General features: G+C 42.5%; 1 protein-coding gene across 12 annotated transcripts in view; it reads right to left on the reverse strand.

The window, feature by feature from the left end:
• The window catches only part of LOC124408517 (bromodomain adjacent to zinc finger domain protein 2B-like), a 103,883-nt gene that overhangs the window by 63,074 nt on the left and 27,623 nt on the right, over window positions 1–13,186 (reverse strand). For 5 of the 12 annotated variants that reach the window (XM_046885492.1, XM_046885491.1, XM_046885490.1 and 2 more), the window contains exon 1: window positions 9,345–9,547. The exons of 1 other annotated variant lie outside the window; for it this stretch is intronic. The gene's annotated coding sequence lies outside the window, so the exon portion shown is untranslated. Of the gene's footprint in view, window positions 1–9,344; window positions 9,555–13,186 lie in introns of those variants that run through there. 6 more of the 12 variants (XM_046885488.1, XM_046885482.1, XM_046885485.1 and 3 more) reach the window with 5 other exon arrangements.

The following is a 13,186-nucleotide window of genomic DNA, read 5'->3' on the forward strand; positions in this document are numbered from 1 at the left end:
GTTATACAGAACGATTATCTATCGACCAGAATAATCCGTCCTCTGAAATGGTTTAAATGCAAATGCTCTGAGAAATTCGAAAGCAGTTGTTTGTCAGGGCGACCAACAGTCGTAAATCCAGACGACTTATTTTCGCCGCCATTTACGTAACCTCAAATATCTTGACAGCTGTCGGTGTTGATGAACAACGGCAAGCCCAGGAAGTATCTCTGAGATAGAGGGAGACGAAAATCCGGAGTACAAAGTTACGCCAGATTTCAGCACCGAGTTAGTAGTACCGATTTTTGCCGCTCGTTGCGTCCGTGTTCTTTAGTCGTTCAAATATTATGAATATTGAGTGTTGACAGCCGCCTGGTTTACACATTTCGAACGACCGAAGAACACGAACGGGGCGAGTGGAGGAAATCGGTACTACTAACTTTGTGCCCAAAACGGGCCCAATTTTTGCCGGCACGCAGGCTTGAGTTTCGTCTTCTCCTATCTTACCTCCCGACTGCCATTGACGACTGTAAAAATTTTTAAGTTTAAATTCGCGAAGGTTGGTAACCCTGGCAAGCAACTACTCTCGGATTTTAGCGCATGGGCATTAAACTATAGCAGACGACGGACCATTAGGTCGACAGAAAATCACTCTGTATAAGTACTCCGTATTATCGTAGTTTACTACGCGTAGGTATTCAAGAACCGTTGACGACCGGATTCCACATCGCGTAACTTTGACAAGTCGGGGAGGAAACATGGTTTCTAACAGTAGTCACGTAATCTTTTTTTCTACACCACGTTTTCCTTACATTATGACGAAACTCTTACATTGACACGGTCATGCGAATGAGGTTCAGGATATTTGCAGGATATTTGGAATTCACATGCATCAGTAATAAATTATTTCGGACCAAGACAGTTTATTTTATTTTTTTTTTTTCGTCGCAAGAAACATGGTCAAACCATTAACTTGTTTTGATGTATGGGATATTTAGCTTAAGTCTATGAGGCTTCTTAAAAAACATTAAAAAAAAACTCTTATAACGTGACTGTACCTCGAGAAAAAAAAAAAAAAAAAATCTATTTTTCAATTACAGAACAGTTTTAAGGTGATAGTTGTTTTTCAAGTTACGGGTATACAGTTTTGCTTTTTGGATAAAAGCATGTACAATAAAATTCCGAGCAGAATAAGATGACTTGGATTCAATTAGATATCCAATCCTAAGAACATACCAATACCGTTCCGTTTATTATCCATTTGAAAACAAGAAGACTAACGTCAACTAAATTAATTCACGAATTATACACTCAATGATGCATCGCCGACAATATAGGTATATAAGCACAGCTCACCGCCGTCAAGCGTCAGGTTTTTACAAAAGCCTGCATGAACGCGTGAATAAACAAAGAGAGGAGAGAGAAAAAAAAAAACGGTATAAGAAACGAAGACCGTGTATACAATTACCGAGCACTGTAACACTGTATAAACTTTGAATGAAATAAATGACCACTGAATTATCATCTCGCTTGGTTACTCTATTACGCCATTTTTCAGCATTTAATAATCATAATAATCATTCATCTCGAGCGTTAAATAGCCTGATGTTTTCGTCACGACACTATAAGTACGAATAAACATGTACTCGTATGTGAATACACTGTATAAGTCATATTATCGCCGAGTTATCACAATCAGAGTGAATTAATCATTTAGAGTATAATGACTATGTTTTGGGGCATTTAGTCCCAAAGCAGTTTTCCTTCAGATGTCGGCCCAATTTTAAAACCCGCATCGAACTTTCTCAAGCGATTTAATTTTTCTTTTCTTTTTTTTATGTAATTTATGCATTTTGAAAAACGGAATCCTCAAAATTTCAATATACTATCGCAACTAAACTGCTACGATAAAAATATCCTCTGGTCCGGAACACGTATGTGTGTAGTAACCATCGAACTTTCGTAAAATAACCTTCAACGAGTCGAAAATCACGACCAGAAATACGTAAATTGAAATACGGATCAAATTAAATCGCATTTATATCCGTGAATTCTTTATAGCGGATAAACAACGCTCCGAATGAATGGAATAAACAACTCAGGCAAAAACAGCTTTCGACGTAAAAAAACAAAAAAAAGTTTCAAAATATAATCCGTCCCTGTATCGCAGGACAGAAATTCGTCACTGATTCAGCATTTCTGCAACCGGTTGTGTGACAAAAAATTAAATTCCTGCGACTAAATTTTCTGTATAACTAAAAACTTCAACATCGGTATTCCATATTAATTCATCAAATCTGATTGCACCTGTTAGCAAATACAGAAATGTTCAATGTTGTTACTTCCGGATGATAGTCTGATCTATCTCTCGGTCGAACGTTAAAACATGTCAAATCTATTTAAAACCGCGGAGAGAGGGTAACGAATGGTTATAGTTAGGTTGAGAAAGGTCACGTCGGTTCAGGGTCAGGTTGTAATAGGTTAGTTTAACTACTCGGACAGCCATCCTCTAGCCGCCGTTACATGCATGTATGCATGGCTGGAGAGATAGAAATATGCACGATCCATTGAGTGGAAGAGTTGAGAAAAATGTAGAAAAATTTTGAAAAAAAATCTAAATCGAATGTAATTAATGATCACTGATCGCCGGAGTTAATACTCAAGAGGAGAAGAAAAATGTGCACATATTTTAATTCGACATTTTACACCGTCCAACAAAAATAAACCTATTTTTAGATAGGCCACGAATCGAGAGATCGAACGTATCAAATTATCGAATAAAACCACAATTTCAAAACTTTAGAATGAATTGAGTTTGCCTAAGTAAAATGCGAGTACGCTTACCATCATTATGAGATCTGCCGAACTCTGTAGAAAATTTTATAAATCCCGCAGCGAAACAACAAATCTATCCTAAAAATGGATCACTTATAGATTGATAAGGTGAGAAATGTCGATTAGATGATAAAGATTTAAAAACCGTGCAACATTCTACGCAAAATATGACATCAAAAGAGTTTGTTGAACCTTTCTATCTATATTAAAAAATATTCGATCGTAACGAACAACAAAAACCTTTCCGTTGCCATTTTTATCTTAAAAGATTTCGCGTAATTTTGGGAACTTGCAAAATAGAATTGCTTCACTTTGTGCACGATATTGCAACTTTGATAGCTAGTTGACGTTCGTCAACTTTATTGTGAAAAATTAAAAAGAGCATCCCCGACGTTGCCGTCTTCGAAGCATACATAGTTCAAACGATTATATTCTGCAACTGCAAATCGTAACAATCGTTTGTATACCTCATTAATTTTTCACTGTATGACGTATACTATACATACAGTCACACCTTTAACAGGAATAAGCATTACCATCTCGGTAACAGCAATAAAAAAAACACGATAATTCAATCATGCCGCCGCGATAAAATGAACTTGTCCAAAACCCATACCAAATGATATAAAAGTTGGCATAAATTGTAATATAGATATATGTTACATGATATATGTTACATACATATCAAAGATAAAAACACCGATAAGAAGCGGGTTTATTCACGATTGAAAATACGTGTACTAGTGAAATAAGAGTGCGGTTAGTACTTGCCGAGGATCCAGGGACCAGGGGAACGAACAGGTGAGATTAGTCTCCAGATATACGTACACATACGTAAGAGAGGAGCTGCAGGGCTGAAAGGTGAGCGCGTTTACAAAACGACGACGACGACGACGACGTTGAGAGAAAACGGGGCCCGCCACGCTACACTCGCTAACTTTTAATGGCTGCCTAATTCGGCGAATTTATCGATTCGCAGAGTTGGGTAGGTACAAGCGATGAAAGGACCGGGCTGACTCAGCGCTTATGACGAGGATAGGCGACCTGCGACTTTTTGGGGGGGGGGGGGGGGGGGGGGGGGGGGGGTTAAATTGTCGAGAGAAAAAAATATCAAAAAGACGTGAAAATGAAGAAAATTAAAAAACGAGAGTTGATACTTAAATATTGAACAAAACTACCGCAAATCCGAAATATTACAGGATTAACCATGAGTTTCATTTGGAGATGACCTTGTTGTGATAGTGATGACGTCATAGTTCAGTGACTTTTGCAAATCGCAATATTATAATCGACAATCGTTCAGATATCGATGGATAAGAAGCGTTTACAATTGAATGTGCAAGGTTAATTTGAATCATCACGAACGATCTAAAATGTTGACGTTTAATACCGAATTGGTAATGAAAAATAATAATGAAAAAAAAAAAAAAAAAAAAAAGGTACGAGGAAGTAAAAAAAGGAGATGAATTTTCTAAGGTGTGCAAAAAATTGGCTCAACAATTGACTTATCAATTTTTTCACATCTTGACTTTTCGAGTCCGGTGAAAAAAGGATTGGGATGATAAACGAGTACTATAAATTATAAGAGTTGGAGAGAACACAACAGAATCTGTTACTTAATCCAGCTAAGTTCAATGGTGAGGTTGAAGTTCGTAATAAGTATGAACAAGAACCATAAGTACACACTTAACGACGAAAAAAGTTGGCTTAAGAGAGACGAAAATGAATGAGAATGAAAAGTAAACGGTATTTAGATGCTGAAATTATTTTTTCCCCAGAGTGAAACGAATTCGGGACACGGAACGGGCGGAAAATGGAGGAGCTTCATCCAACCCTCCTGCTCCCTTCGACCCGGCTCGACGTATTCGCCCAACCTAACCCAACCCAACCCAATTAACCCTGGGAAATCGATAGCTTTCCAAACCTGCATCTCCTCATCGTTGAAACCGGTCGTAAACGAGTATAAGTACTGGTATATAACATACAAGGTGGGCCAAAGAAAACTAGACTGATTTGAAACGCGAATAGAATCTGAACGCGTCGATCGATTTCCGAAAACTTCATTTTTCTCGAAACTATAAAAATGAATCCTTCGTGTCGCGTTTGAAAATGTGAAAAATCTTTATTCACTGCTACACGCTCTTGTTAATCGGATTTTGACAACACATTTGGATTTTATTCAAGTTTCAAATCGGTCCCATTTTTTCAGCCCACCCTGTATATATCAATATATGTAATGGCGTTCGGCGAGAGTAGAAAAAAAAATGTTCAAAAAAACTTGTATAATCCGCTATTGAATAAAACGTTCATATTTTTCTCCTTCATATCTTCGTCATTCTGTTAAGAGTGTGATTCATATTTATCGATTATCCAGACGATCACTTTCCGACTCGAAATACACTTTAATTGACTTTCCATCCTTGCAGCCGGTCGACTATACGTCCTCGTCGTCCTCGTGTGTTCGTGTAACAGATTAAATAAGACGAACGTCACAACGATCGATGCATCGTCGTGCAATAAATAAATCACCACAGTCCGTGTATAAATAAATTCCGCGTAGCTCGTAAATCAGCGAAAGTTGTGCGAGCCTGCGAACGTTACTTGCAAAACTTTTCAAACCGCGCATATAATAACAATGCATCAATTAAAGAGCAATGAATTTCACATATCGTAAAATATACTAAAACTTGAGATATAATATCCCACTTCTACACTTTCGCCGATTATAACTTATTCAGATTGAATGTCAACCGGAATTTGATCGATTTCGATAATGGCAACGAAAAAAAACGCTCTGCAAAACTTTCGTACTTTATCTCCGAAGAGACGAGTGTAAGACATTTACTATAGTTAAGCATATAGATGAATTAATACATGCATGCACTACTACACTACACTACTTCGTCAAAGCACATTGGCAAATAGCCGTATCTTTAACGCAGCTAAAAATAACTGCAGTCAATTCCGGCTGCGTTGTTAGTTGTCGTTTAAAGTGTGTTAAAATAAAACCGAACACACTGTATCAGAAATACACACGTAAAACCCAATGCGGATAATTAACTTATTATTAATCACATTTATTTTATGTACAAGACTACTTGAATCCGGTATATATATATATAGGTAAGTCTACGCACCGACAAAAAAATATTTCGCATGATTATTATTACAGTCCTACCTTTACAAATCAACATGCATATCACGTATAATCTGAAATTAGTAGCAAAGGTAAAAGTATGTATACAAAATAAGAATAAAAGAAGAAAAGAGATAAACAAAAAAAAAAAATATATATATATATATATATATATATATAGTTAATTACCGCTCTTTTTGGGATGACACTACGCTGTTCGTATTATACAGCACGTTATTATTATAATGCCAGACTCAAATTGTAAGCAAACGTTACACATTCGATCTTCATACGTGCAAAATAGTATGATGATTATCTTCGTGATTCTCAATTACCGTTAATAGTGAGTGAAAAAGAAATAACAACAGTATTATCGGAAGGTTTTCCATTGTTTCACCCTGATAATACAAGCATGAAAATAAATCATACATTGTACTTTGAAGTTGAAGAATGTATACACATATATATATATATATATATATATATATATATATATATACACACACAATACACATTACATGGGTATACTGTGGATTTTACCATGTACATACTTTTCCTTTCTAATCCTTCGACAACAACGTGCGGCAAAACTGCAGAATTAAAAAGAAGTGAATAGCAAATGATACAAGGTGAGCAATTTTCGCGTACAAGAAAATTGCAGTATTTGTTACCGAATATCTCCATCATAAATAACCTTAGTACCATAATCATTAAAGTATTATTCAATATGTACTTTTTCGTCACGAAATGCGCGGGTGATGACCGAGACAAAATAGGCGCTAATTCGTTCATAAGTTGATAACAAGCGGTGTCCACATATGTTCGCTGATTTTGCGTGTTTTTTACCTTCAATAGTAAATCCTTCCAAATACTGTGTAAAACTTGTAAAAAATTTCCCCAATTCAGAATTGAAAACAGAGGAAAAAAAATGAAAGCGACAAAAAAACATCCGTTATCGTATAAGTTAATACTTTTCAGCCAATACACCTGCAAAAAAAAAAAAAAAAAAAAAAAAAAAAAAAAAAAAAAAAAAAAAAAAAATGGTGATACATCCGTATTTAAGCGAGAGGATGAATTTACTTTCGAAGAAATTTAGTTCATCGCCGAATTACGTCAGAAATGAGTATCGGTGGTAGAGAGTAGAGCCGGATCTCGAATTGAGTCCAAAAGCACTTGGTCTTCGACATAAATCAAACTAGAGGCTGTAATTTTCCCATATTGCGACAGGCGCGTTTGAATTAACGATTGCAACGAAGCCCAATTCCATACGCATATGGTAAAAAAATAAACTAAAAACTAAGATGCATCTCCCTCCCAACTAAGTAAATATCTTTCAAAATGCTAGCAGTTATGTATGCATGTATATTCATTGGTCAATAGGTGAGTAAACTCGTTCAATGTTCACCATTTATTTACTCATTCGATGTACATATCGTAACGACATTACCAACAACGAAATGAGTCACGATGAAATCCCGCGAAACCGGAAAAAGAATTTAACACGTACACATATAATCTAATCAGACATGACACCTATATATATATATATATATATATTATATACGTAGTCTGCAGGATACAACATCATATACTACTGTAGTATCCACGGAGGATCGCGTCGGATAATTCCATAGCTAGCGTGACGAAAAGAGACTATATAGGAGTAATATTTTTGAGGCAACGGATCGACCCGCAACTCTGGTCGTCGTCGTCGTCGTCGGGGTCTATAGAGTCGAGTCGAGGAGAAGAGAAGAAGGAGAAGGAGAAGGAGAAGGAGGATGAGGATGAGAATGAGGATGAGAAAGAGGAGGAGGAGGAGACGGAAGGGATCCCGAGAGGGGAATGTAACGCTGACGCGTGTGTGCGCCCGGTAGGTACACACACAAACAGACGAACCCAAGCACACACAGAGGCATCGAACACGCATGGATCCTTACATCCGTACGTGTCCCGGCTTTCCGAGCCGCGGAACGGGTTTCAGGAAGAATGTCCGTCCGGTTGTCGGCTTTTTAACGCGTGCAGAATCAGACTGAGACGGTGAGAGGAGGCAGGCAGGCAGGCAAGCAAGCAAGCAAGCAAGCAAGCAAGCAAGCAAGCAAGCAGGCAGGCAGCCAGCCAGCCATGGGGAAAGAATCGCTCGTTCGTGTCCGCCGATTCCCATCCTTACCGCAGCAGCAGCAGCAGCAGCGGCAGCAGCAGGAGGTTCGACTTGCGTAGTTACGCACACAGCAAACACCAACTAATCATACAAATGGAAAACGAAAGACCTGCTCTATACAGTACGCGTCTCTCTGTAATCCATCTGCCAAAATTATCCACACCGTACAAGCGCGATATCGTCGTGGTCGTGCCTAAGTATAAATCGAATATCTTAGGTAAGAGAGAGTACATGCCGCAGGTATAAATAATACTCCCACTACGATAATCTCGTTACAACGACTTAGCTACGTGTCTCCCGATTTTTCCTACCTACACAGATTCCGCGTATTCCTTGCGTGTCTCGCTGTTGCCGGCTGCCCGCTCGCCGATCTCGCCGGTTCAGTTTACCTGTGCGTTTTTACACGGCTGGTATAGAGAAGAAGAAGAAGAAGAAGAAGAAGAAGAAGACGAAGAAGACGAAGCAGGGAATGGAACGGAATATGGCGGTGAGGTGAAGGGGGGAAGTGAGGTGAGGGGAGGCAGTCCGCGAACGAGACGACCCGACCACTGACCGTTGGGTTGCGTTGATGCGAGTGATATCGAAGGTTCTCCGCCACGCCGGTGTACTTTTATGTAAGCGTGCGGGGGGACAAGGGGGTGGTGGGGGAGGGGGGAGGCCCAAGCGGGCGAGGTAGCGTAGGTATCATGCGTGTGACATGTACGTACGTGCCTCGAGTGCGGTATAAACGTCGTACTCGTGTGCGTGGTGGACGTGGTGATTTGCGCTTGTGCGAGTATAGCCGACGAGAGAACTCCGTGAGCCAAGCCCAAGCATCAAAGGTGCGTCACGTACAAAAATATGCGTGGTGGACACACAGCGACAGAAACGCCGCCGTACGACTCGCGGCAATTATAACGATTCGTGTATACATACCCTCGTTATGCTTGTCCGTTCGTTTCGCATCTTGCCCGAATCGTAATAATATATGTATATACCTATCAACCGACGACGCTCGTCGTCCTAGAACGACGTACATAGGTATATAGATAAAACGATGCGAACGTAGATACATGCAATATAATATAATTATCATTCGCTGTGAGCAGGCTCCGCGGTGAAAAGTATTTGCGATACGTCGATAACAGCGTGTCACAATTGCAATTCATCGTTTCTCGATTGGCAGGAAATGATACCGCGGACGTATAGGTGATAGGTGTACGCGTAGGATAGTATTTTGAGGATGAGAATTTTTACCTGAGTAATTCCAACACCGTTGGCGAGTGTGCTCTCCGATGGTCGATCGTTTGGAGTAGCTCTCCGAGCCTCCTGGGGGTCAAGTATGTAGTCACTTCCCTCGGTATGTGTTGAAACAACGATGCGTGTGTGTATATATATATGTGCGTGTGTGTGATTATTCCTGTACTTAAAGCCGGCTAGCAGTTTAACACGTAACTGTAAATAGATGTAACAATTTCACTTGGTTTACGCAGGTATAGAAAGACGGAGGATGATCGTGAGGCAAAACTGAGCGCATGCAGCGGCAAAGCGGTGCAGCAGCAGCAGCAGCAGCAGCAGCAGCAGCAGCAGCAACAGCAGTCTAAGCTCGAGAGACAGACACACAACTGCTCCTCAGACAGCGGCGGTGGCACCGGGGTCCGCGGTTATACTCAACCCAACGACGACGACGACACACCAACACGAACTAAACGAGAGTACGAACAACGCACACTTTGGGCTTTCCCACCGAACCGAATATCTCTCTGCAGCCGCTCGCTCGCGTTCAGCTCGGTACGAAGGGCTTGGCTCGCTCGGCTCGGCTGCCGCTCGTTCCGACTACGACTGGCTGGCGTTCGTTCCAGATTTCAACGCCTCGCTATAATAAATGCACGACGACGACGACGACGACGACGACGGCACACGCTGGTTAACGTTGTCCACCGCTGCTAGCTCCGCGCACACGTCACTTCTGGTATAAGACCGCGTTGTATGTATGTATGTATGTATGTATGTATGTATGTATGTATGTATGTATGTATGTATGTAGATGACACAGAAGAAATCGCGTGCCTGCCTGCCCACGGCGTTCCTTCCCTCCCCCCCGTTATTCCCCGCACGGCTCCTCGGATATTCGAGTTCTCAGGCTGTGGGGGTATAATATGCACAAGGAAATTGCTGCGCCGCGCCGGGTCTCGAAACTTGGGTTACCTGGCCGCGAAGGAAGAACGGAGAGCTTAGCAAACGACGCGCGAACCAACGTGCCTCAAGTATTATACCTGTGGCTGCCGTATAATACCTTTAGATTTCGAATTCTTCTCTCCCTCTCTCACTCTCGCTGTTTCTCCAGCTTTCTCACAATCGATGCAGTTCGCCAGCTACAACCGACTCAACTCGCCTCGGCACCTCGCGCTATCCACTCCACAGCGATTCTTACACTGCAGCGGCAACGAACAAAGAAGACCTTCTTTTTATCAAGAGGAGCTCGGAGACTGGCTGGTTCTCTCTCAGCCGATCAACAGCGGCAGTTAGATGTATAGATATAGAGATATATACGCATACACTTCTTACAAGCAGCGCGAGGCCAGTTAATGACAATGACTCGATATCGAGGATGATCCAACTCGTAGCGCATCGATAATAATAATCCTTCGGGCGGAAGCCGATTGCCTGATTGAACGATCGATCAGCTGTTCAGCCTCTGCAGCGTTCTTCCCACTAACAACACCGCACCACTACCGCAACGTCACAACGTCCTTTGATTAAAAAACAAACAAGTGTATAATAGTACAAAGAATCTGCACAAAATACTTGCGCGATTGTGTATTTAAGAATCAAAATACCCACTCTCTAGCCACGTTTGAAAAACGTCAAAACACAGTTTAAACTCGCGCCGCAAACCACGTGGTCACAAACACACGTAAACACGCACGCACACATACACAAACACAAACACACACACACGTGCGCTCGCGCGCGCGCGAGAAGTTTATCCACGTGCTCGGTGTTACGCAACCGTCAACAGAGATACATCGTACTACATACGTGCACGCACGTGATACACGCGCCGTCGCGCAAAAATTCCCGCCGAGAAAACGATTTCTTTCAAATTAATGTGAATTTGGTATTATTATGACCCCGCCGCGGCCGCTCCTCGGTTCGTAGTGTCTCTTCCCGAGTGTTGCATCGCACACACAAGATGGTCGCTCGCTTGCCTGCCTGCCTCGGTTCGAAGTCGCTCCCCGTCGCCGGCCTGCCTTGCTTGCTTGCTCGGGCCTCGCTTCCACCGTCGTGCCAGCGGCAGTTGGGCTCTCCTCCCCCTCTTTCCCCCCGATCCCCCATCGCGCCCCGCCGCAGCCGTCGTCCCGGGTGTCCCCCTAGGCTCCCCCTGCAGCCGTTTCCCTTCTCATTCGGTCTCGTCGCTCGCCTCTCGGCTCTCGGTGTCGGTGACGGTGACGGTGACGGTGACGGTGACGGTGAGGGTGACGGTATACGTGTACCTACATCGACTAGACGGTTAAGTGTGCGGGGCGGCGTTCGTTGGATTCGTTCGTTCGTTCCGTTGGCTCGTCGACTCTCCTCGTCCTCATCGTCGGTCTCGTCATTGCCCCGACGCGCCGGTGCCGTGTGATTTACGAAGGATTCCAAACCGATGATAAAATGCAGATCGGAACGGTATTGCGTGAAATTTGTCTCAACATTGCGATAATCGCAGCGCACCTAGGTACTCTTCTTCAACGCTTTAAAGAATCTTCATAACGGTTCCGCGGAGTCACGGTAGGTACACATCCTGTACATTTTCGTACATCGTCACCTTTGCGATATTGCACGGGTGTGACTTTGACCGATTTACATATCGCGTAACGCGAGACGAGACTGCGGGATACGTTTCAAATAAAAAGCTGGGATCCCCTGTTTTTACCGTTATCTGCGACATTGGAAATGAAGATTCATCGCTCTTTGTTTCATGCGCAGCCTAACTGATCGCGAGTTACACAAATTCGAAGTTTTTCGATACTCCGTACGACGTTAGCTAAAAATAGTTGCAGCGGTGATTTGTACATTAGTAGAAATATTAAATGCAACGGTGGTTGCGTTCCGGTAACAGCCTGCTAGCCAGCCCTCAAGCATCCCGGTCGTGTTGGCATTACCATTTAGAGTGGTAACGCGCACGGCTAACAATCGCACCGGCGCGGCGCAACTGGAGCTACGATCTAAATACCACCTTATACCCAGCAGCAAGTGTAATTACGGTACTCGTACGCAACGATAAGCCTCAATAACGAGAGATCATCGATAATGCGTACATCGACGACAACGATTTAGAATAGAAGTTGTGCCGCAATCGGTTGAAAATCGCTCGACTATTTTATTACTATGACTAAACTCTCGCCATGTAACTTAAGATTTACAGATTCAACTGTGAATCATAGTATCGATATGTGTACCGCGTACCCTTAAGTTTTTTTTTTCTCTCTCTCTCTTTTCTATCTCCGTCTACATCGTGTCCAATAGGTATACGATGTCCCGACCCATACCGCGGCTAGACGGCGTTCACTTTGTGAAATAAACGCAATGCCGTATTAATTGTGACACTGTCAAGGTCAGTGTTTCGTTAATCGCAACTGCGGCCGCGCTTATCTCCTCGGCGTCCGTATGAATTTCGCATTAAATAAAGTTGGGACGCGACGGTCCAAGCACCGCGGTAAATCCAACGAGAAAAAAAAGTAGAAAAATAAAGTAAGAAAGAAGGAGAGAAGAAGGAAAGAAAAAGAAACAAGGAGAAGTAACCGGCCGAGTAGAAAGAGAAAGAGACTACCCATACACTTATCGTTACCGAGAGAAACTACCAGGGTTCGATTGACCTTCCTTCCCTTCCACCGTGCACCCAACGTTCCCAACGACCGCATACTCAAGAGACCAAGAGGCCCGACTCGTCGTTTCTCGCCGCCGCGCTGCGGGCATCGCGCCGAAACGAACTAAAGGATGTTCGCGTCGTTGGCGAAAAGGGCCCGTATCGTATCTCGCGGCCGCAACTCCCCTGTAGTTTGTGAAAGGAGAGGATGAAAGTGACAAGCATGACGGTTCACGGTTCCAAAGAT

The sequence above is a fragment of the Diprion similis genome, chromosome 8 (genome assembly GCF_021155765.1).
Source record: "Diprion similis isolate iyDipSimi1 chromosome 8, iyDipSimi1.1, whole genome shotgun sequence".
NCBI lineage: Eukaryota > Metazoa > Arthropoda > Insecta > Hymenoptera > Diprionidae > Diprion > Diprion similis.